The following is a 23,639-nucleotide window of genomic DNA, read 5'->3' on the forward strand; positions in this document are numbered from 1 at the left end:
AAGTCAAGACTCTTGGAGACTTTAGACTGGGACTTTGGATCTTCAAGTGCAGTTCATGGCTCTAATTCCTCAAACCTTGGCTTTAACTCAGTTCTGTTTTACTTTTCATTCTTTCCAAGCCCCATCTGTTCTTTGTCACACAGAACTTTTCAAGGGTGATAGTTTTTCTCTCATTCACATGCTGTTTAAAGAAAGACAGGGAGCCAAGACCAATTCAAAGAAAGAAGTGGTTTACGATACCATACCACAAGGTCACAGAAATGTTTATGATAACAGAGGCATTTTCTAAACTCTGGTGAAAGGAATTCAGTAGATCTCTCAACAGCTAATTGGTATTACACATATCCAAACTGATTACTATTCCATCAAATGGAAGGTATGTTGGTAAAATATAGGAAAGGAGGCAAAACACCCTATCAGTTAATAACTCATATTTTGAAGTGACAAGAACCAAAACTCAGTTACATACATTTCTTATCTTTGAAAAGATAAAATTACTTATTTTCATTAATCACTTTTTACATGAAAATTACTTATTTCCATGAGCTTTCATTTTTTTCATCTGTAAACTATGTGATACATAACTCTCAAAAAGATTAAAGTGCAAAAGTATTGATAATACTTCCAATTAATAGTGACAATGAGCTGGTAATTTACAACCAGGGTTTAACCAAGTCTTTATGTAGTACTCAAGATTATATTATTTTATCTGAACAAAGCCCTGAAGCATATGATATCAAGCATTTCCAATGTGTTTCTGTAACATCATCTCCTTTTCAGAACTCCTTAGGATCACTCCTTTCTGTACTTTTTTTTTCCCCCTTTCTAAATACATACCCTGATTATCATCCTGGATCTTTCCAATCATCTTACTCTGTAAATGAATCCTCAGGATTCCATGCAATGTTGTGGTTTTAATTACTACCCATACAAGGATGATTCCCAATTGGAAAAAACAAACAAACAAACAAACAAACTTCAACCCTTTATTATCCTCAAGCTCTAGATTTGGAAACGAAAATGTTGAGAAGTCAGCATTTCCAGAACTGAGTTTCTTTTCCTTATCTACTCCCATCCCTATAACTATTATTGCTCTTCAATTTTCCATCTCAGTTAAGGTTACTGCTAACCAATTTAGAAATCCTATAAATCTTCCTCCCTCACCATCCCAATTCAAACAACTCTTGAATCGTCTTAATTTTTTGTGCTTTCTTCCCTTGTTTACCTCCCTGTTGCTACTTCCTCAATTCAGAAGTCATTGTCTTCCCATTAGATTTCAGAAATAACCTGCTGGCTGGCTTCCCAAACTCTTGTTTTCCCTTTTCCAGTTAGACATAGCTCCTCAAGAACAGTCAAAAAATATGTACTAGCTATGGCAAGCTGTATTATTTTTCCAGTTGGTGGAATTATTTATAATTATGGAAAAAAAAAACCCAGGTAGTTGAAACTAGAATCATCACAAAAAGCCTGGAGTATATTGTTGCTTGTTTTTATGTAGAGAAGTTTTATTGATTTATCTACTAAAACCATTTTACATTTTATTTGTCCTTTTTAATATAATGCAGTCCAACTTTACAGGACTAAACAGGTTTTTAAACAGAAGATAATGGCTTTGTGTTTTGAAGTTTAGAAACCAGTGTCAGTGATGAAAATAAGAACGTGTGATGACTGATTTGTCTTGAGCTCTTGGGCCTAGATGAATTAATAATCAGAAAGATACCTTTTACATAATGAATGGCTTTAAGCCAGCCCCTCATATAAAATTACTTTTATTGTTCTTTTTTATCTTCTAAGAGTCAAAAATAAGTTTGACTGAATGTTAAGGAGCCGGAAAATGTCTGCCCAGTGCCAAGTCCAGATAGTTTATAGGTTTTTCTGAGAAAGTTTATCACAACTGTTGTTTAGCCATTGTTATTGTTGTTTAGTTGATCAGTTGTGTCCAACTATTTGCAACCTTGCAGACTGTAGCTCACCAGGTTCCTCTGTGGGATTTCCTAGGCAAGGATACTGGGTTGAGTGGGTTGCCATTTCCTTCTTCAGGGTACCTTCCTAAGCCAGGGATCAAACCCATGTCTTCTGCTTGTCAGGTGGATTCTTTACTGATGAACCACTAAGGAAGCCCTCCACAACTACAGCATCCATGGAAGCAAACAAATAGTCTATCCTCACTTTTGAAATAATTTTGAAATGAAGTATTTTGGAATTGTATGCTTCTTCCTCAGACCTGCCTTCAACAATTTAGTTAGGGAATATGATAATAAGAAATAGTGTCAGAAAAAATTGGAATTGAGAGAGACTTTCTGTTATTTACCTTAAAATATACCAAAATAAACTTAGAAGGGAAAAAATGTTCAATAATAAGAAATAAGAGAAGACATAGCTAGAAGAAAAGAAACCAGAGAGACATTAATATTTTGGGGAATTCAACATTCCCAATGCTCTGCTCTATATTTAGGTGAGATAAATGTATTCAGAAGGGGAAAAAAAAAAGGACATTCTGGACTTTTTAAAAAGGCTAAATAGAGTTATTTAAAGAACCATTTCATCAATGGGCTAGTTCCCAACCAATCTGGTTCTTCTGAGACAAGCTGCTGGTCAAAACATTTCATCAGCAGCTAATCAAGAGAGCTAATGGTCTATGTAGTCAGGCACTTCATGACCTGGGGTAGTTTAAATTAATCTTATGTAACTGATGGCTGTCAACTTTCATCTAGCTTGTGGGTTAAGAACAAAAATAAGAAACTAAAAGTTAAAAATTCTTAACTTGCAATAGTATGCCACTTTGCTTTCTAGGGTATTTTAAATACTAGCTTTTCAAGAATTTGGAAGAGGAGATTCAACTGACTCATTCTTCAGTTCAAATTTTCCGACAATTTTAATGGATTATTTCTGTAGCATTGTGTTCTGAGGTATAATAATCTGAATACATATTTAAAATGAACACAAAAGTTGACACACATATTTATTGGAGTCGAAGTCAAGTTTAAGAAACATTATAGCTAAAGAGACTGTTGGGTAAATTAGATGACCAAGGTCATTTCCTAAAGGACACATCCAGGATCAGAAGTTACAAAGTGTGACTTTAGTTCTTTACTCTGTTTCTGAGTACTGTGAGCTTCATCAAGCCATTTAAACTCTATTTTCTTATTAAATTTGTTGAACAAAATAAGCTGTAAAGTCCATTCAAGCTTGATGATTCTTCAATCAACTATTAAATAGACCCTAATTATGAGTATACAAATGATTTACATTTCAAGAAATTTGCATCCCTTACCCAAGGATCAGAACCCAATTTACATTTGTCAGACATACTTCTGTCTGAGGCAGACCGTTTCATATAGGTTGGCATTTTTCTGGTTTTCCATTAGGAAAATACAGGATATGTTTAGCCTAAAATTAAAACTTAGCTCTAGAACAAAGCTTTTCACAAAGGATACAATAGGCATTAATATATGCTATTGAATTAATGAATAAGATATACATGAAGTAACAACTGTTTTGAATTATTAATATTATTAGTTGAATCCTCCAACACGTATTATCATTTAAGGTATTCCTAACCAATGTATTGGTTAGCAAAATCAGTCCCTTTGTTTATCAAGTCTTAACTCTAAGTTGTCTTTATTCATGTGGATGAGGAGAAAGGTACTTTTCACTTCCCATAATTCCCCTCAAAAAGACCTGGATCCAAAAAGGGAAGTGTTCATCCACTGAAATTTTGATGCTGAAGCTGAAGCTCCAGTACTTTGGCCACCTGATGCAAAGAGCTGACTCATTGGAAAAGACCCTGATGCTGGAGAAGTTTGAAGGCAAAAGAAGAAGTGGGTAGCATAGGATGAGATGGTTAGATAGCATCACGGATTCAGTGGACATGAATTGGAGCAAACTCCAGGAGACAGTGGAGGACAAAAGAGCCTGGCGTGTGCAGTTCATGGGGTCGTAATGAGTCAGACATGATTTAAGCAACTGAACAACACCAACAAAAACTTCACTTCAAGCTTGATGTGACTTTTCGGTCATCAGTTTACAACATGCATGATGAAAATGCATTAGGCTGAGGAACCTAGCAATCTTTATTATTCACAGAAGTAGGAGAAGATAATGATATTTTATTTAAAGTCTTAATAGTCTTTTTTCTTTTTTAAAAAAAATGTGTTTTGTTGAAGATTAGTTGATTTACAATATTGTGTTAATTTCTGATGTACAACAAAGTGACTCATATATATATATTCTTTTCTTATATATATTCTTTATATATATATATATATTCTTATATATATATTCTTTTCCACTATGATTTATTATCAGATAGTGAATATAGTTCCCATACAGTAGGACCTTGTTGATCATCTATTCTATATTTAGCAGTTTGCATTGGCTAATCCCAAACTCCCAGACAATCCCCCTTTATATGTCTATGCCACGACAGTAGTAATCATTATGTTCAACTGACATAGTACTTGGAGTATAATCTTGAAACTATTGTGTTTTTGTTTCTTACCATCCTTTTTGTATTCAGAATCCTAGTTCTTCTCCTCTTTGCTGTACAGTAGAAATGAACACAATATTGTAAGACAAGTATATTTCAACAAAAATTAATTGAAAAAAACGATTCTAATTCTTCTCTTGTCCTTGGATGGAAACTTGCAGAGGTTGGTTCTTAAACCTTACTCATTGCTTTCAGCTGCAAAATAAAACTTTACTTCATGAATAAAATATCCCATCTATTATCAAAAACAAATTTGCAAACTTGATTTGGTTTGAAAATGTCTCCTGTGCCCCCAGCTCAGGCCTCCACACATGGGAAAGATGGCCATGAAGGGAAGAACAAGTGGGCTCTTTCCACCTCTCCACTACCTCCAGAGCTTCCCTGTCTTCAGGTGGTTCTGCAGTGAGCCCTGGGGTTGGGACACAGGAGAAGCAGTGAAGAAAGGATGGCAGGAAACCCTCAAATCATCAAAAACTCTCCTGCACTTGTGTTACTGTTCTAGGGGCATGCAGGGGTTAAATTCGTTTGCCCTGAGATTTGTGACTTCTTTGGAGACCTTTGTGTGTCTCCCCCACACCCCACTTCCACTCATCTAAGGAAGTTTCGAGTCTTGTTCCCTTGAGTATGGTAAATGTCCTAGAAATACCATGACACTTCAGTGTCCTTCTGCCAGGTGGTTCTCTTGCATTCAAGAGTTTACCTAAGGGAAGTTTTTTTCTAGATCCTTCACTTAACAGTCTCTGGGGATACAATTAGTTCACAAACAGGTACTATCTCTCTGCCAATCCTTTTCACCTTTGGGATGACATGGTCACCAGGCTTCTGCAATTTCCTTGGGTTCAGTTGGTGGGGGTGGGGTGGGGTTTCTGAAGATGCAGGAGCCATTTTGGTGATTTCTTTTAAAACCCTGTTCTCATGACTCATGGGCACCATGGGGGAAGGAAAGGGTGGGATGTACCGAGAGAGTAACATTGACATATACACACTAGCATGTGTCAAACAGATAGCTAGTGGGAAGCTGCTGTATAACACAGAGGCTCAGCTCTGTTCTCTGTGATGACTAGAGGAGTGGGATGGCGAGGGTATGTGGGAGGGAGGCTCAAGAGGGAGTGGATAATGTATACATATAGTTGCTATGCCTTGCTGTACCGCACAAATTAATGCAGCATCGTAAAGCAATTATACAACTTTTTTTTTTTCTTTTTAAGCCTTGTTCCAGACATGGGATAAGGAACAGATGAAAGATTTCGTCCCTTCCCTTTGGGAGAGTTTCAAAGCCTCACTCTCTCCTAAGAAAATGTCCTCGAGAGTATTTTCAATTACCTAAAATCAAATACTTTTCTACCCTCCATGTACAAGAGGAGTTTCAGAATAGTCCAACTTATTCTAACCACTATTTTAAAAAAATTTCCCAAAATGTTAGCACTGTCTTTAAAATGTGGTTCACCTGAGACTTTGAATTAAGCACCCCCTTCCAGAAATAACACTAGGAAATTTTCCTCTCTACCTACCCTCATTTACCTAGAGGTGACTAGTGTCTGAGAATTGATGCAAACAACTTTTTGAAACATTATTATGTCTGCCAATATTTGATGATAACATTGTATATGGTTTATACTTATGTCAAAAAAAATAAGTGGGAAGTAAAATGATATATCTATAGATTACCTTTGGAATTTCAGATTGAAAGATCCTACATTAGACTTCTCATAGATTATATTTAAGAACTGTTAAAATGTTCTTATCACTCCAGTCTGAGGAGAGAGGCTTATTATTACTTTTTGCATTTAGCAAAATAAGGATCAGAATTACTGTTACTTACTTAAATATACTTTAAGGAGTTCAAGGCTAGAAAGTGCATTCTGGGGAATTTTGAAGAGGCATTGTTCACTGTGGTAGTCACTAGACACGTGTAGCCATATAAATGTAAATTTAAATTAATTAGCTTATATAAAATTAAAAATTCTAGTTCTTAGGTACACTAGCCATGTTTCAAGTATGTGAGAGTTATAATTGGCTAGAGACTACCATGTTAAACAATGCAAATATTATGCAGGATACAGGATGCTTGGGGCTGGTGCACGGGGATGACCCAGAAAGATGTTATAGGGAGGGAGGTGGGAGGGGGGTTCATGTTTGGGAACGCATGTACACTCGTGGTGGATTCATGTATGGCAAAACCAATACAGTATTGTAAAGTAAACTAAAGTAAAAATAAAAATTAAAAAAAAAAACTAAATTAAAAAAAAATCGCACTGTTGTAGACATTTCAATTGAATAGCAGGGCTCTGAATATGAATACCACAGTTAAACCCATACACATAGAATCAAATACTCTTCTTGTCAGGGGAGGTAGAGGAACATTCTAGAGTTATTCAGGATGGCCTTCTAAGGTAGGATTGAGAATTTGTACCATACAAATGATGAAATGTCTTTCTTGGGACAGCTAAGCTGGTTTTGGTGATATGATTGAGGAAGCTTCCAAGTTGGGCAGGGCATTAAGAATTGGTTCTTCTCAATTATGAGGTTATAGCTGTGGGGAAATTGCCTTTGTATTACTAGATGTAGACTTCATTACTCAGAGGAGCTGAAAGAGGATCTTAAAAGAGGCCAAGTCCCAGGATTTGACATTGTGCAAATTGAACTCACTGCTGAATGTTAACATTTTTGAGAGAAACTCACTTGGCTTACAGGTGTGAGATATTTCCATTTTCTCTTCCTGTGTCTTTAAAATAATTATAATTTAGACACACAGTCACTTATTGGGATAATATCTTCATTCCTGTGTGTAAGAAAGATGTCACTGGAACTTTACTAGGAAAATCGTAATGCACCTTCTCTTTATACAATGTATTTATTCTTTTTTGCTTTTTAAAACTGATTTATTTTATTTCAAAGACCAGGAAAAGATGAGATAAAACCTGGGGACAATGAAAAAAATATATCCTGTTTGTTTTCTGTACAAAACAAAAGGTTAAGCCTATTTTTTTTTTTTCTTTTCAAAATAAAGCAAATAATTCTTTGGTCATCTATAATAGGACAGAGCTATTTTGAACAGTTTGATGTCATCTACATCCCTCAAGGAAACAAAGGGGAAAGTCAGAGGAAAGGGAAAAGGCAGCTTTGATAAGTTCTGCCAGCCACTGGGCCCTGAGAGTGAAGCATCCTGTTTTTATCATGTGGCCGAAAACAGTGGAAAAAATTTTACTGTGATCAATGGTACCATTCTTTTGTTATTTCACAGTTACCTGCCATAATTCCCTAAATAATCCCACCAAATGAGGGCCTTTTTAGTGACAACTGTGAAACAATGGGCCAGTCTGTATAAAGGTCATTGGAAAATTACAGTCTGAGATGGAGAAAGAATGGTGACAAACCAGAGACACTTCGTGATATGAATAGCATTCTGAGTCCTGACTGTCTGTTGTCACTAGGTTTTCTGACAGTCCTATCCATGCCATCAATTAATACTCCCAATTACTGTAAAAGTCAGTGGGATACACTATACAGAAAAAGTAATACCAAATATAATCCTCATGAAAATAAAGTATTCCTTTCAAACAATAAATGGCTTCTAAATAGACTTTTTGCAGTTCCTAGGATTGCTCTATCTATTAAACAGTCAATCATTTTAAGGGACTTCAAGCAAAATGACCTCAGAGATTGCTACCACTTGGAATTCATATCCTTTCAGTCTTCTTATCTCTGGGTATCCAGGTGCAATCCTATAGCATTTATTAGCACAGCAACTATAGGATGTCACTGCAGCACAAGTACACTCCCAGAAATTACAGAAGAAACAGTTCTTCACTCATCTGTTTATCAGACTGGCTTTCTAGGGTATCCTTCATGGTGGGGCAAAAAGAGGAGAGAACAGCCTCTCTGCATTTTAGTATATTTAGGAATAATTTTGGAGCAAAGTTTTAAGGTTTTTTCTTTGTGGATATGGTTCTTTAATTAATAGAAGATCCTTAAACCTGAAATTATCTGGTAACTGACTTTCATCTTTACTGTCTTTGTCAGGACTTGTAAGAAATATTTAAAAATCTAACCAATTACCTGCGGGTTTGTTTTACTTGCTGCCAAACATCTGGGTAATTTAAACATATCCAGACAAAATGATATTTTTCAATGATTTTATATGAGTTGTATAGACACAGCCTCAGATTGCAGGCGAGATGAACTGATATAATCCCGAAGAGCTATTTATACAATTAAGCCTCTATTAAGAAAGAATGTGATTTCAACCTCTGTCCTTTGGAAAACATGATTTATATGAAATTGATTTACTATTTTAGAATTTCCAAATATCGTTTTCTTCCAGTATGGCTTCCAGCCTCCCAGTGAATTGAAAATATTCGAGTACTCGGAATCCCAATGGATTGCCACTGGGAATGAACAGAAGGTCTCTCTCCCTCCCCCTCTCCCCTCCTTTTCCTGTTTTCAAGTTCCAGAGCCAGATATATGGCTGTGAGACAACACAGAAGCAGTGTCAAGAAAACCATTTTGCTCAAGGGACCTGGCAGTTGAACTCTCCCCAAAAGCTTTTAAAAAGAAAAAATACATATATATTAAATGCCAATTTAAAACAAATCCAAAGATTTGTGGAGCCCTTGTTCACCTCGTGATGTTGCTGGAGATATGAATATACACCAAATGAGCTAACAGATTATGAAAAGTCAATGCTTAAAATCTCTTGAGTTTTCTAACAAGAGATCTGGGAAGTTTAAAAGCCTATCAGGTTTCCCAGAGATTATTAACTCTGGCTTGCATTTCAAAGTATATCAAGTGCCGTCTGCTTTATACCAAACAGAAGGGAATGTACTACCAGACGGAGCAGACAGAACTAATAAGAGCTGTAATAAATCAAATTAAGAAATATTTATGAACATCTCTGCATCTCCAGCATTGAGATGTTAGGTGTGTGATAAATATAAAATATAAATGAAAAGGTCTGTGGTCTCAAAAAGCTTAAATGAATTTGGAGAGATAAGATAATTGCATAGAAAATAAATAATAAAGCAGAATTTGAAAAGCAATTCCAAAGGAATAACTCAAGAAATATCATAAATAACAAAAATGAACCAAACCAGGAACATAAAAAATGTTATCATTTGAATTAAGCTTAACAGGCAACTTCATGAAAACTTTTCTGTGGAGAATAATGTTGCCCTTCAAGGTATATATATTTATACTTCTTCAGAGACCCACTCTTTGGCTGAATCCTAGGATTGTTCTGTTTGCAACGGGGTTGGATAGCCAAAATGTCTATAGCCAATAGACTCACAGAATGATGTTAAATTTAAATTATCAAATAAAAAACATTCCGTAGTCAAGTCACTGAATTGCACTGTAGGGAAATATGGATCATTATTCTTGAAAATATCATAATATGACAATAATTACAGCTTTTATTTAAATTGCTAGACTTATGTGAATGATCTACCAGAAATGCACATCCTTCAAAAGTCTCTGAAAGGCCAAGCTTTATAGCAATTTCATCTTATTTCTTCTTTCTTGTGTGAGTGTACATCCTAAGTCACTTAAGTTGTGTCCAACTCTTTGTGAACCAATGGACTGTAGCCTTCAAGCTTCTCTGTCCATGGGATTCTCCAGGCAAGAATACCAGAGTGGGCTCCATGTCCTCCTCCAGGGGCCTTCCTGACCCAGAGATTACACACAAGCCTCCTGCATTCACAGGCAGCTTCTTCACCATAAGCGCCACCTGGTTATGCTTACTAAGAAAACCCCAAATTATTTTAACTTTGGTAAATTAAGCACGTTCCCATTCTCTTTGACCTGAAAGCACCTAAACACCCTCTGATGTAAATGAACTAGTTCCTATTGACATTCAGACAGTGTTACTACATCATCTGGGTTTTGACAAAGACTTGAAACAAAGAATAATAAACATCCATGAGACCCAGTATAAAGTAAATAAACAAAGGAAATGTTTTTAAATGAAGAAAGAATTTACAAACCCAGAATAAATTAACTAACACAGAGAAAGAAAGAGAGGTAAGGAAAAGGCCAAATCCCTTATCTTGAAGAAAGAGAAAAAAATATATTTTTTAATAGATTTTGGTCCTTTAACGTGGTTCAAAGAATGGTGTTAAGATATTCAGCTAATCTCAAATAGAACTAAAAATAGAATGCTTATCTTGAAAGTCCCTGCTGAAAACAAAGCTGAAAAAGCCCCTACTGCAAAATAGAAGAAACTGAAAAAACAAAGAAACTGGAATTAAATCATATACTGAGATGAAAAAGTTTTAAACCAGGCACAGTACATCAACAAGGTGGCAGGAGATGGTAAAAGCAGGTGAGTCAATAAAAGTGCTGTTTAAAATGTATGAACAGGAGATTTCCCCCATGGTCCAGTGGTTAAGATTTTCCCTTCCAATACAGGAGGTGTGGGTTCGATCTTTCTAGTCGATCTTTCTGACTAGAAAACTATGATCCCACATGCCTTGGGGTCAAAAAAACAAAACATGAAACAGAAGCAGTTATTGAACAAATTCAATAAAGACTTTAAAAAAAGGTTCACATTAAAAAAAAATTCTTTAAAAAAAAACATATGGACAGATTTAGGGACATCAGCAAGATAAAATTAGGTCCTGGAGCTAGCAACATCAGGGATCTTTTCCACTCATAGGCCTAAAAGGCAATGGGAGGAAACAGTTAACCAGAATGAAAGAAATCAGGTCTGCAAAGAGAGACTTTATCAGGCTGTGGCACTTGCTAGAGAGACAGCAATCACTGAGACCCAGCAGGAATGAACTAGGATAATAGCTCCTCTACCTCCCTCTTTTCCTGTCTGTCAACCTCTGTCAGAGTCTTCCACCAGCAGACTCAACAGGCAGCTAGCGGGCATGGAGTCCTTGATGTTGTCCATATAATTCAGCCTCCTGGAGCATAGAGCAGTAGAAATCATAGAGTTGATCTTGAGGAGCAAAATCTTCCAAGATATCCAATGATACAATGATTACAGAAATAAGCATAACATGATACAAGGTGTTTCAGGAAAAAAAAAAAGTAAAAAAGTGAAAGTGTGAGTCACTCAGTCACATCCAACTCATTGCAAACCAATGGACTGTAGCCCACTAGGCTCCTCTGTCCATGGAACTCTCTAGGCAAGAATACTGGAGTGGGTAGCCATTCCCTTCTCCAGGGGATCTTCCCAACCCAGAGGTCAAACTGGGCTTCCTGCATTGCAGGCAGGTTCTTTACCATCTGAACCACCAGGGAAGCCCAGAAAAGACAATGATCTACATACGATCGAGTGTTTAAAAAATTGCTTCATTGAGATGTATTTCATATATTATAAAATTCACTCTCTTAAAGTACACTATTAGTATCAGTGCTTAAGACATTGCCTTTCAATTCCGGGAGTGCAGGTTCAATCCCTGGTCAGGAAGCTAAGATACCACATGCCTCACAGCCAAAAAACAAAAACAGAAAACAGAAACTATGTCATAACAAAATCAATAAAGACTTTAAAAATGGTTCACATTTAAAAAAAAAAAGGACATGATTCAGTTATTATAATACATTCAGAGTTATATAACACCACTCTATGTGTAATTTTTAAATATTTTCATCACCTGCAAATGAAATTCAACGCTTAATAGCAGTTATGGCAGTTATTTTTTCATTTCTCTCTCCTCCCAATCCCTGGCAAACACTAACATATTAATATTTTCTTTCTCTATAGACATGTTCTGGAGATGTTCTATACATGAAATCTGATGCTTTTGAACTATGGTGTTGGAGAAGACTCTTGAGAGTCCCTTAGACTGCAAGGAGATCCAACCAGTCCATTCTGAAGGAGATCAACCCTGGGATTTCTTTGGAAGAAATGATGCTAAAGCTGAAACTCCAGTACTCTGGCCACCTCATGCGAAGAGTTGACTCATTGGAAAAGACTCTGATGCTGGGAGGGATTGGGGGCAGGAGGAGAAGGGGACGGCCGAGGATGAGATGGCTGGATGGCATCATGGACTGGATGGACGTGAGTCTGAGTGAACTCCGGGAGATGGTGATGAACAGGGAGGCCTGGCGTGCTGCGATTCATGGGGTCGCAACAAGTCGGACACGACTGAGCGACTGAACTGAACTGAGTGTAACAGGAGAGATCAAGAAAAGATGGAAAGGATACACAGAAGAACTGTACAAAAATAGGATCTTAGTGACTGGGATAATCATGATGGTATTGTCTTTCACTCAGAGCCAGACATTCTGGAATGTGAAGTGAAGTGGGCCTTAGGAAGTGCTGCTTCCGATAAAACTAGAGGAAGTGATGAAATTCCAGCAGAGCTATTTAAAATCCTAAAAGATGATGCTATAAAAGTGCTCCAATCAATATGTCAGCAAATTTGGAAAACCCAGCAGTGGCCACAGGACTGAAAAATGTCTTTCCTTATCCCAGTTCCCAAGAAGGGCAGTATTAAAAATGTTCAAGCAACTGAACAATTGCATTCATCTCCCATGCTAGTAAGGTGGCTAGGCTTCAGCATTCCGTGAGCCAAGAGCTTCCAGATGTTGAACCTGGGTCTATAAAAGGCTGAGGAACCAGAGATCAAATTACCAACACTCACTGGACTATAGAGAAAGCAAGGGAATTCCAGAAAAAAATCTACCTCTGTGTCATTGACTATGCTCTTTTGACTGTGTGTATCATAACAAACTATGGAAAACTCTTAAAGACATGGGAATATCAGACCATCTTACCTGTCTCCTGAGAAACCTGTATGTAGGTTAAGCAGCAACAGTTAGAACCCTGAATGGAACAACTGACTGGTTTGGGATTGAGAAAGGAGTACAACAAGGCTGTTTATTGTCTCCTTGTTTGTTTAACTTATATGCAGAACACATCTTTCAAAATGCTGGGCTGGATGAGTTACAAGCTGGAATCAAGATTGCCAGGAGAAATATCAACAACCTCAGATACGTGATGATACCACTCTAATGGCCGAAAGTGAAGAGGAATTAAAGAGCCTTTTGATTAGGTTGAAGGAGGAGAGTAAAAGGCTGGCTTAAAACTCAATATTAAAAAAACTAAGATCATGGCATCCAGCCCCAACACTTCATGGCAATTAGAAGGGGAAAATGTAGAAGCATTGACAGATTTCCTCTTCCTGGGCTCTAAAATCACTGTGAATGGTGATTGCAGCCATGAAATTAGAAGATGATTGCTCCTTGGCAGGAAAGCTATGACAAGCCAAGATAGCATGTTTAAAAGCAGACATCACATTGTTGACAAAGTTCATCTAGTCAAGGCTATGGTCTTTCCCTTAGACCTCTACTGATGTGAGAGCTGGACAATAAAGAAGGCAGACAGCCAAAGAATTGATGCTTTCAAACTGTGACACTGAAGACAATTTTTGAGAGTCCGTAGGAAAGCAAGGAGATCAAACCAGTCAGTCTTAAAGGAAATTGGACTGATGCTGAAGCTGAAGCTCTAATACTTTGGACACCTGATGGGAAAAGCTGGACTCAATGGAAAAGATCTTGATGCTGGGAAAGATTGAAGGTTGAAGGAGAAGAGGGTGACAGAGGATGAGATGGTTGGATGGCATCACTGATTCAATGGGCATGAACTTGAGCAAACTCTGGGAGATGGTGAGGGACAGGGAAGCCTGGAGTGTTGCAGTCCACAGGGTTGCAAAAAGTTAAACATGGCTTGGCAACTGAACAACAACAACATTCTGTTTACAAGATATATACATGAGGAAGAAGGAATCGTTATCTCATTCTTTCCTATGGATGAATTACACTTCATGATATGAATATATCACATTTTGTTTTTCTATTCTTCATTTGATGAATATTTCATTGTTTCCTCTTTTGACTATTATGAATAACAGGTTGCTATGGACTTGCATGTGCAGTTTTCTTTTCATGTGGACATACATTTTTAATTCTCTTGGGTAACTCTTTGGAGTGAAATTTCTGGATCATATGGTTTAACATTTCGAGGAAGCACCAAAAAGCTTTCCAAAGATCTGTGCCATTTACATGTCTACTAACAGCACATGTGGATTCCAGTTTGGCCACATTCTTGCCAATACTTGTTATTATCTGTTTGTTTTTAAACTTTTGCCATCTTAGTGAGTATGAAGATGTATTTCATGTGGTTTTCATTTGCATTAATGACTACAATTGAGTATTTTTTAATGTGTGTCTTGACCATTAGTATATCAATGACAAATTGACACTTTCCAAGGGCATTTGCCATCTGTCTCTCCAGGGATTGAATTTTGGATTGCTGCAGTTTATGACCTTCAACATGCCCTAAAAGGAATTCAGGGAGAGTGAGGCACTTTCTGCTCCAGGAAAACTGGTGGAACAGGTCTTTAGATAGATATTTTCAGGGACTAATTTCACAGTCCTCATCCTTGCATCTTCTCATATCTAGAAAAGCACTAAATCCCTTCATGGTGACATCAGCTCCTTGGGTTTAGCAGAAAACATTTTGCAAGATAAGTGCTTGATTGTATGAACTCCCCCTTCACCAAAATCACATATATTGATCTCCCCCCCAGCCACTACACCTTTGGAGCAGTTTCTCAGAGCTATCTGTGGTATTGTCCCCAAGGCTACAATCCTCATTTTGCCCCAAATAAAACTTAACTCACAGCTTTCACGTTGTACATCTTTTTTTAGTCAACAAATATATATTTTTTTAATTTTTGGAAACCTCTCTGTTCAAGTCTTTTATCCCTTTTAAAATTGGGTTATTGTCTCTTTATTCTTGTGCCTTTAGCCTTCTTGTATTGTGGTTACAAGTCCCTAATTAGATATTTGATGTTCAAGTATCTCCTCCCATCCTATGAGTTTTCTTTCCTCCTTCTTGATGGTGTCCTTTAAAGCACAAAACATTTTAATTTAGATAAGGTCTAATTTTCCTAAATTTTTCTTTTGAATTTTGTTGTTTAGATGTCCTTGGATGTCTAATCCAAAGTCATGAAAACTTACTCTTGTATTTTCTCCTGAGAATTATATCATTTTATCTCTTTAATTTCAGTGGATGGTCCAATTTGAGTTAAGTTATGTGTGTGGTGTGAAGTAAAAGTCTTAATTTCATTCTTTACATGTGAATATCTAGGCATCTTAGCGCCATGTATTAAAAGGATTTTTCTCCCTTGAATTGTTCTGGGACTCTTGTCAAAATGAATTAATGATAAATGTGTAACTTTATTTTTAGACTCTCAATTCTATTCCTCTGATGAATTTATCTCTCAATCAATTGATCAATCATTCTATCATGAATCTATTATTTATCTTTTTGTCAGTACTACACTGGCTCAATTACTATAGCTAGTAAGTTTTGAAGTCAAAAAGTGTGAATCCCCTTTTTCCTTTTTGAAATAGTTTAGTTGTTCTGGGTTTCTGGCTTTGGATATGAATTTTAGAATCACTTTGTCAATTTCTTAAATAAAAAGAAAAATTGGGATTTTACAAGGAATTGTATTGAACCAGTATATCAATTTGGAGAGTATTATCTTAACAATGTTGTCTTCCAATCTCTGAGCACTGGATATTGTTTCAGTGGTTTATGTTTTCTTTAACTGTTTTCAATGTTGGTGGGAGAAGTGGGTGATGGGGTTGAAAGGTATAAACTTCTAGTTTGTTGTTGTGTAGTTACTAAGTCGTGTCTGACTCTTTTTGTGACCCCACAGACTGTAGCCCATCAGGCTCCTCTGTCCATGGGATTTTCCAGGCAAGAATACTGGAACGGATTGCCATTTCCTTTTCCAGGGATCTTCCTGACCCAGAGAACCAACCTGAATCTCCCATATTGTGAGTGGATTCTTTACTACTGAGCCATCTGCGAAGTCAAACTTCCAGTTGTGAAATAAATGAATCATGGGGAAGCAATGTATAATATGGTGACTATAGTTAATAAAAACTGTATTGCATATTTGAAAGTTGCTGAGAGAGTAGATCTTAAAAGTTCTCATCACAAGAAAATAACTTATTTATAACAATGTAAAGTGTGATGGATATTAACTAGACTTATTATAGTGATGATTTCACAATATATAATTATCAGTGGGACAATGCAGGGGTTGGAGTGCCAACCCCACACCATGTAAAATCCACATATAACTATACAGTTGGTTTTCTGAACCCACATTTCTGCATCTTTGGGTTCAAGCAATCATGGATTGTGCAGTATTGTGGTACCTATTTGTTAGAAAAAAAAGTTTGGGTGGGATTGGCAAACTTCTTGAACCATGATAGCCTTCAAAAAGCAGAAATATAAACAAAACATATAATATATATGTACACACACACACATTAAAAAAAACAACAACAACAACCATGAGGGGGAAAAAAGACATAATGGGGTTTACACTGAGGTCAAAATTGCTGTACAAGTGAGAATGTGCTATTTGGAACTGTATTTTCCAGAGAAAGCAGATCTTGTACAAGATCTGCCAGAAAGAAGTGATTTTTAAGTACTCCTTCCTGCATTTGCTGCCTGGGAGTGTTTAACTCAAGCTCTAAAAGACCCTGTCTCTTAAGGAGTAGGAATCATTTCTGGAAGTGTACAGAAGATTGATGGTAGCCAAGCTTGGATTAATTCAAAGTTTCTAGTTCCATGAGTGAAATTAGATCCCTGAGGACTTGGAAATTGCTGTGGGATTTTCAAATAAACAGGTTTTGAAACCACTGATACAGGCTAATGGCTAACAGAAACTTGAGAAGCTGGCAGAAAGAGCTATGCCAATGACTTGTCAAAAATATTTGGTTTGAGCAAGATTTTTAATGGCAAAAAATAGAAAGTCTCAGAGACTATGATGTTCTGCTGATTAACTTATTCTGCAGTCTGCCCAAAGGTCTTATCAGTGGATTAAGCCATCCTTATGTCCAATTCTCAGCTGGGCTTTCCTATGCTTTAGAGCAAATATAAGAACTGATGACTTGCTGAATTTAAAATGATTCTTCACTAAAAAAGAAAAACATTATTCATGTTTACATTAGAGGACAGTTTCTGCTGAAGTGATTTGGCTAGGACCAGTGAAGTAAAGCTTAGAGATTCCTACAGAGTTGGACACGATTCATGAAAGAGGGATATTTGAGCCATGTTTGCTAAACACTCTTGAATTTCACAATAAAACCCAAGGGATCGTTTGAATATTCACTGTTAGTTGAATTCATCAAAGTTTAGAAGGAAAAGGCTATTATTTTAACTGCCCTCTGGAAGCTGGATTGAGCAATGACATTTAGATTTGAGATGCTGGGGCAGCTTTGAAACTCAGAAGTTACTTGGGCATTCTTCTAACTCTTAAATTTGGAGCCTTTCGTTGGACCCTGCTGGTTGTGGAAAGCAGGTCAATTGCTCAATGTGGATTAGTGTATTCCCTAGAGCTAGGTGAGTGGCTCATGTGGTAAAGAATCTGCCTGTCAAACAGGAGACATGGGTTCGATCCCTGATCTGGAAAGATCCCCTGGAAAAGGAAACAGCAACCCACTCCAGTAGCTTGCCTGGGAAATCCCAAGGACAGAGGAGCCTGGTGGGTTATAGTCCATAGGATCACAAAAGGATTGGACCCAATTTAGCAACTGAACAACTACAGAGCTGGCCCAGGACACAAACTGGACCTATGTCTCTTCATTTGAACCTAGTATGAGACATTGACTCATAACTATTTTATGTATAGGTAGTCATTCAGTCATATCCGACTCTTTGTGACATAGGTTACATGGACTGTAACCTACCACGCTCCTCTGTCCATGGGATTTTCCAGGCAAGAGTACTGGAGTGGGTTGCCATTTCCTTCTCCAGAGGATCTTCCTAACCCAGGGATTGAACCCGGGTCTCCTGTTTGGCAGGAGATGCTTGTAGGCAGATACGTTACCATCTGAGCCACCAGCAAAGTTATCTATGATTGGGAGGAAATGTAATCAAATGAGTGATGAATTTGTTGTAGGGAATGAGAAAGGGAGATGTTACATTTTTAATGTGAATGGGAATGGTTATGAGTGGTATGGCCATATTTCAAAATGGAGATGAAAAAACAAAGACAAGTATTGACAAAGAATATTATCAGCACAATTTTAAATTGACTGGACTTTAGCCATCATTTAACCCAATTTGCTGTCTTTACTGATTAAGAAATCTCTGAAGTTTGTAAATATTAAGTAATCCATAGACTTAGCAGAGGAGCCAATCTTAGAACCCAGACTTACTAAAACTTAAGTCTCTAGGTAATGTTTCTCAGAGATGAAATAACTAGCCTTTTGATGAGATGGTCCAAATGGCAAATTAAGATTGTAGAATAATTGTAGGACTAAGGGGAAAGATGACAGAATGGAGAGGCATTTGCCCAGTTTTCAGTGAGGATGAAGAGCTAACCTAGAACTTAAAAAGCAGAAGAGAAATGTTGATTAGGTGGTGAAGTATGTGGTTATATACGATGAAACTCAAATTAAATGCTTTTATAATATGAAATAGGTTTGCTATAGAAATGGCACTGGATAGTACACAGAGCCATTCATATAGAATAGTGCTAGTCATCAATTCCTTGTTGTTGTTTAGTCGCTAAGTTGTGTCTGACTCTTTGCATCCCTGTGAACTGTAGCTTGCCAGGCTCTTCTGTCCATGGGATTTCCCAGGCAAAAATACTGGAGTGGGCTGCCATTTCCTTCCCCAGGAGATCTTCCCACCTAGGGATCAAATATTGCAGGCAGATTCTTTACCTCTGAGCCACTGTATACTCAATTACCAGTAATCATAATCTACCTGTGACTGCTAGCATATCCAAAGCTGATAGTCACTACTTCAGCCCATACAAAGATAAGCAATAGTGAATGAGAATTTGGACATAATGCAGAAAAAGAAAAGATTGAGGGCAAATACTGAAGCCAACGCTTGTTACTAATGGAATTTTTTCCTACTGCCTTGATAGATTACCTTCTCTATATGCACATTTTAATTTATCTCCCATCTTCCTCATGCTTGATCTGCTTTCCCAAAATAATTTCTTTATTTTGATTTAAAAACTATTTGCTCAAGCCTCTCCTGAAGACCCCTAAGCCAATAGAATACGGATTTGTTCTTTTTCCCCCCTTTCAATTGTGTGCCATGTGTGGCCACAGGACTGGAAAAGGTCAGATTTCATTCCAATCCCAAAGAAAGGCAATGCCAAAGAATGCTCAAACTACCATACAATTACCCTCATCTTACACGCTAGTAAAGTAATGCTCAAAATTCTCCAAGCCAGGCTTCAGCAATACATGAACTGTGAACTTCCAGATGTTCAAGCTGATTTTAGAAAAGGCAGAGGAAGCAGAGATCAAATTGCCAAAATCCGCTGGATCCTGGAAAAAGCAATATTTCTGCTTTATTGACTATGCCAAAGCCTTTGACTGTGTGGGTCACAATAAACTGGAAAATTCTGAACGAGATGGGAATGCCAGACCACCTAACCTGCCTCTTGAGAAACCTATATGCAGGTCAGGAAGCAACAGTTAGAACTGGACATGGAACAACAGACTGGTTCCAAATAGGAAAAGGAGGACATTAAGGCTGCTTATTTAACTTCTATGCAGAGTACATCATGAAAAATGCTGGGCTGGAGGAAGCACAAGCTGGAATCAAGATTGCCAGGAGAAATATCAATAACCTCAGATATGCAGATGACACCACCCTTATGGCAGAAAGTGAAGAGGAACTAAAACACCTCTTCATGAAAATGCGAAAGGAGAGTGAAAAAGTTGGCTTAAAGCTCAGCATTCAGAAAACGAAAATCATGGCAAATGGTCCCATCATTTCATTGGAAATAGATGGGGGAAACAGTGGGAACAGTGTCAGACTTTATTTTTGGGGGCTCCAAAATCACTGCAGATGGTGATTGCAGCCATGAAATTAAAAGATGCTTACTTCTTGGAAGGAAAGTTATGACCAATCTAGATAGCATATTCAAAAGCAGAGACATTACTTTGCCAACAAAGGTCTGTCTAGTCAGGGCTATGGTTTTTCCAGTGGTCATGTATGGATATAAGAGTTGAACTGTGAAGAAAGCTGAGTGCCAAAGAATTGATGCTTTTGAATTGTGGTGTTGGAGAGGACTCTTGAGAATCCCTTGGACTGCAAGGAGATCCAACCAGTCCGTTCTAAAGGAGATCCGCCCTGGGTGTTCTTTGGAAGGGATGATGCTAAAGCTGAAACCTCAGTACTTTGGCCACCTTATGTGAAGAGTTGACTCATTGGAAAAGACTCTGATGCTGAGAGGAATTGGGGGAAGGAGGAGAAGGGGACGACAGAGGATGACGTGGCTGGATGGCATCACCAACATGATGGACGTGAGTTTGAGTGAACTCTGGGAGTTGGTGATGGACAGGGAGGCCTGGCGTGCTGCAATTCATGGGGTCGCAACTAGTTGGACACGACTGAGCTACTGAACTGAACTGAACTGAATCAATACAAATTCAGTATGCAAAGCATACAATACTTGTGGATTTGATTGTTTCTGGCAGTCAGTGGCTAAAACTTCATATTGTAACATGTTTGTGATTGTCAGTATACAGACATTGTATTTACTCCAAGGAACATAAGACAGAAAAGCAAGCAACTCTAAGGTCAGTATGCACAAAATCAAAAATAGATATAAAACCTTATGCTTCCTGGTTTAATATTTTAGCACTATCTTTAAGTTTATTTTTACACATCTGCAGCATTTGGTATGATTCAGATTACTTGAAAAGATGGTGCAAAAGTGACTCTCTCCTTTTAAGTTTTGCTGAATATAGTTCTATATGGATAGCAGAAATTGTAAAGATGAGGTGTTCTCTTAAGGAAACACTGTACATGCTACATATGGAGAGATTTAATAAAAATTAGTCCCAGAACTGAAAAATCAGTAGTGTCTATAACATCTTATGCTTTAATCCTGTTATCTTGAGCATTTTAATATAATTTACAAAAAAAACTGTTATTCTCAATAAAAATGTAGAAAATAATGGATTTATGTAGTATGAAATAACACATTGAAATAAAACTGTCACCATACTTTCATTTCTCTATGATGTGCTCTAGTTTTCACTCAAATATGGAACTCAAGTACTGCGGCTTTACAAATGGAGACTCAAAGAGCCTTTAATGGTGATTAATGCTAATTCTAAATATATACATTTTGATGAATGCAAAAATCTATATAATAAAGAGATTTAAGATGTTCAAAAAGGGTCTTGTACAAAGCTGAAACAAGCTTTCTTCGAAAAATTGAATCGGTTTGTTTTTAAAAAATGACATCATCCAAGATGTGTTTTTAATCAATTATCATTGTAGATAATTCTGAGGGCAACATGGTTGGAAAAACAATGGTGTGATTAACTAGGCATTGACCTGGTGTCATGGCGCTGGTCCAGGGAGAGCTTATTAGTTTGCACTAGCAGTAAATATAAAACCCAGGACATTGTAAATCACAACTGTAGGATTAATCTGAAAGTGAATTAGATACCCGGGTAAAACTCAGACATTCCCAGTTAGTTCAAAAACAGCTACAGGAGGTCAGTGGAGAGAAAATAACAGTTTTCATACTCAGGCCTCTTCTTAATTTTTTCCATTATATATATAATTTTTAATTCAAAAAATTCATCCTTATACTTAATAATATTCCTTAATAAAATAAATAAAAAACAGGGACACTTAGACTTTCTGGTGATGATGGTCAGGGCAAAATCTTTTTTTGAGGGGTGGCGGTAGTCCTGTATTTTGTCTCTCAAAGTGTTTTGTCCAGTCATATGTTCAAAACTTGCCGAATCAGCACACCTTAAGGCCATAATTTCAGCACCATAAACTCATTTTGTTTAGTTTGTCCGTCTCATCACAGAAGTTTTCACTCTTAGAAAAGCATTCTGACCCTTCTTCCTTGTGACAGGCAATTAATTGGCTGGGCCACATTAAACAGTGATAGAAAATTTATTGGAAGAATGCTGAACCTTGTTTTCATCCATCCCTAATTTGCATACATATGCTTAATCAGGATGTTAAAAAGAGCCTTGAGTAATGATATTCTGGAACGTATATACCACTGAAACAATTTTATTGTTGCTGTTTTACCATAAGGTCAAATGATTACCTTGCACATATTTTCCCTCTTCTCATTTCCCTCTGAAATTTCTTTTTAAGAGCAAACTCAATAAACCCAGTTGTGTATGGTGCTGTGTGTGTGCTCAGTTGATCAGTCATGTCCGACTCTTTGTAACCACATCCATGGACTGTAGCCCACCAAGCGCCCCTGTCCATGGGATTTTCCAAGCAAGGGGTTGCCATGTCCTGCCCCCGAGGATCTTCCTGACCCAGGGATTCAACCCATGTCTCTTGCTTCACTGGCAGTGGATTTTTACCACCATGCCACCTGGGAAGCCCTAACTGTGTATGGAAACACAGCCAAGTCAGTGTACTAAATTAGTAATGTAAGCTAATCAGAAACAAACATGTGCTTCATACTCCTTTGGGGTTTCTACATGAGTATTCTTCCATTTATATATATTTATATTTATTTTTCAACCAGACATACTGAGTGTATGTAAAAAATATATTTCCCTACTGTTGTCTGCTTATAAGCCAGCTGCTGTTGTTGCTTTGATAGGTTCCATTAAGACCTACTTGTTCTTTCCCAGAGGCACTGAAAATGTTCACTGTGGTATGAGTCATACTTATGGCTGCTTTCTGTCAGAGGATGAATCAGTGTAGGATGCCTAATTCCAGAAGAGTCTAGGACAGCAGAAGAGACAGCTTGTGTCTATCCTCTTAAAGCTCACTCCATTCCAGAAATGTACACACAAAAAATAGCCCTTTCAATCTAGACCAAAGACTTCTTTAACACTTTGATTGTCTCAGATCTACTATAGAAGCAAAGCATGAATAGAATGGCAGACATAAAATTATATTGCACGTGTGATTATTATCCTGGGATGATAATACACCCTTTTTTCAACCTGTTTAAGAGAGAGCTAAATTAACCTAGTAAATTAAAAGATGATATGAAAGGACCTTAGAAGAATCTATTTTTATGATTATAGAAAATAAAAAAGTATATAAAGGAGGTGAAATTTTTGTGTCATTCAATTTTATTAGCATATAGCAAGCCAATTATATAAAATTAAATTTCAAGCCTGATTGATTTTTTAAATATTC

The 23,639-nt window shown here is 37.2% G+C and overlaps 1 pseudogene; it reads left to right on the plus strand.

Moving 5' to 3' along the window:
- The window catches only part of LOC128055514 (regulator of nonsense transcripts 3B-like), a 46,080-nt pseudogene that overhangs the window by 12,034 nt on the left and 10,407 nt on the right, over positions 1–23,639 (plus strand).

Source organism: Budorcas taxicolor, chromosome 11 (genome assembly GCF_023091745.1).
Source record: "Budorcas taxicolor isolate Tak-1 chromosome 11, Takin1.1, whole genome shotgun sequence".
Classification (NCBI taxonomy): domain Eukaryota; kingdom Metazoa; phylum Chordata; class Mammalia; order Artiodactyla; family Bovidae; genus Budorcas; species Budorcas taxicolor.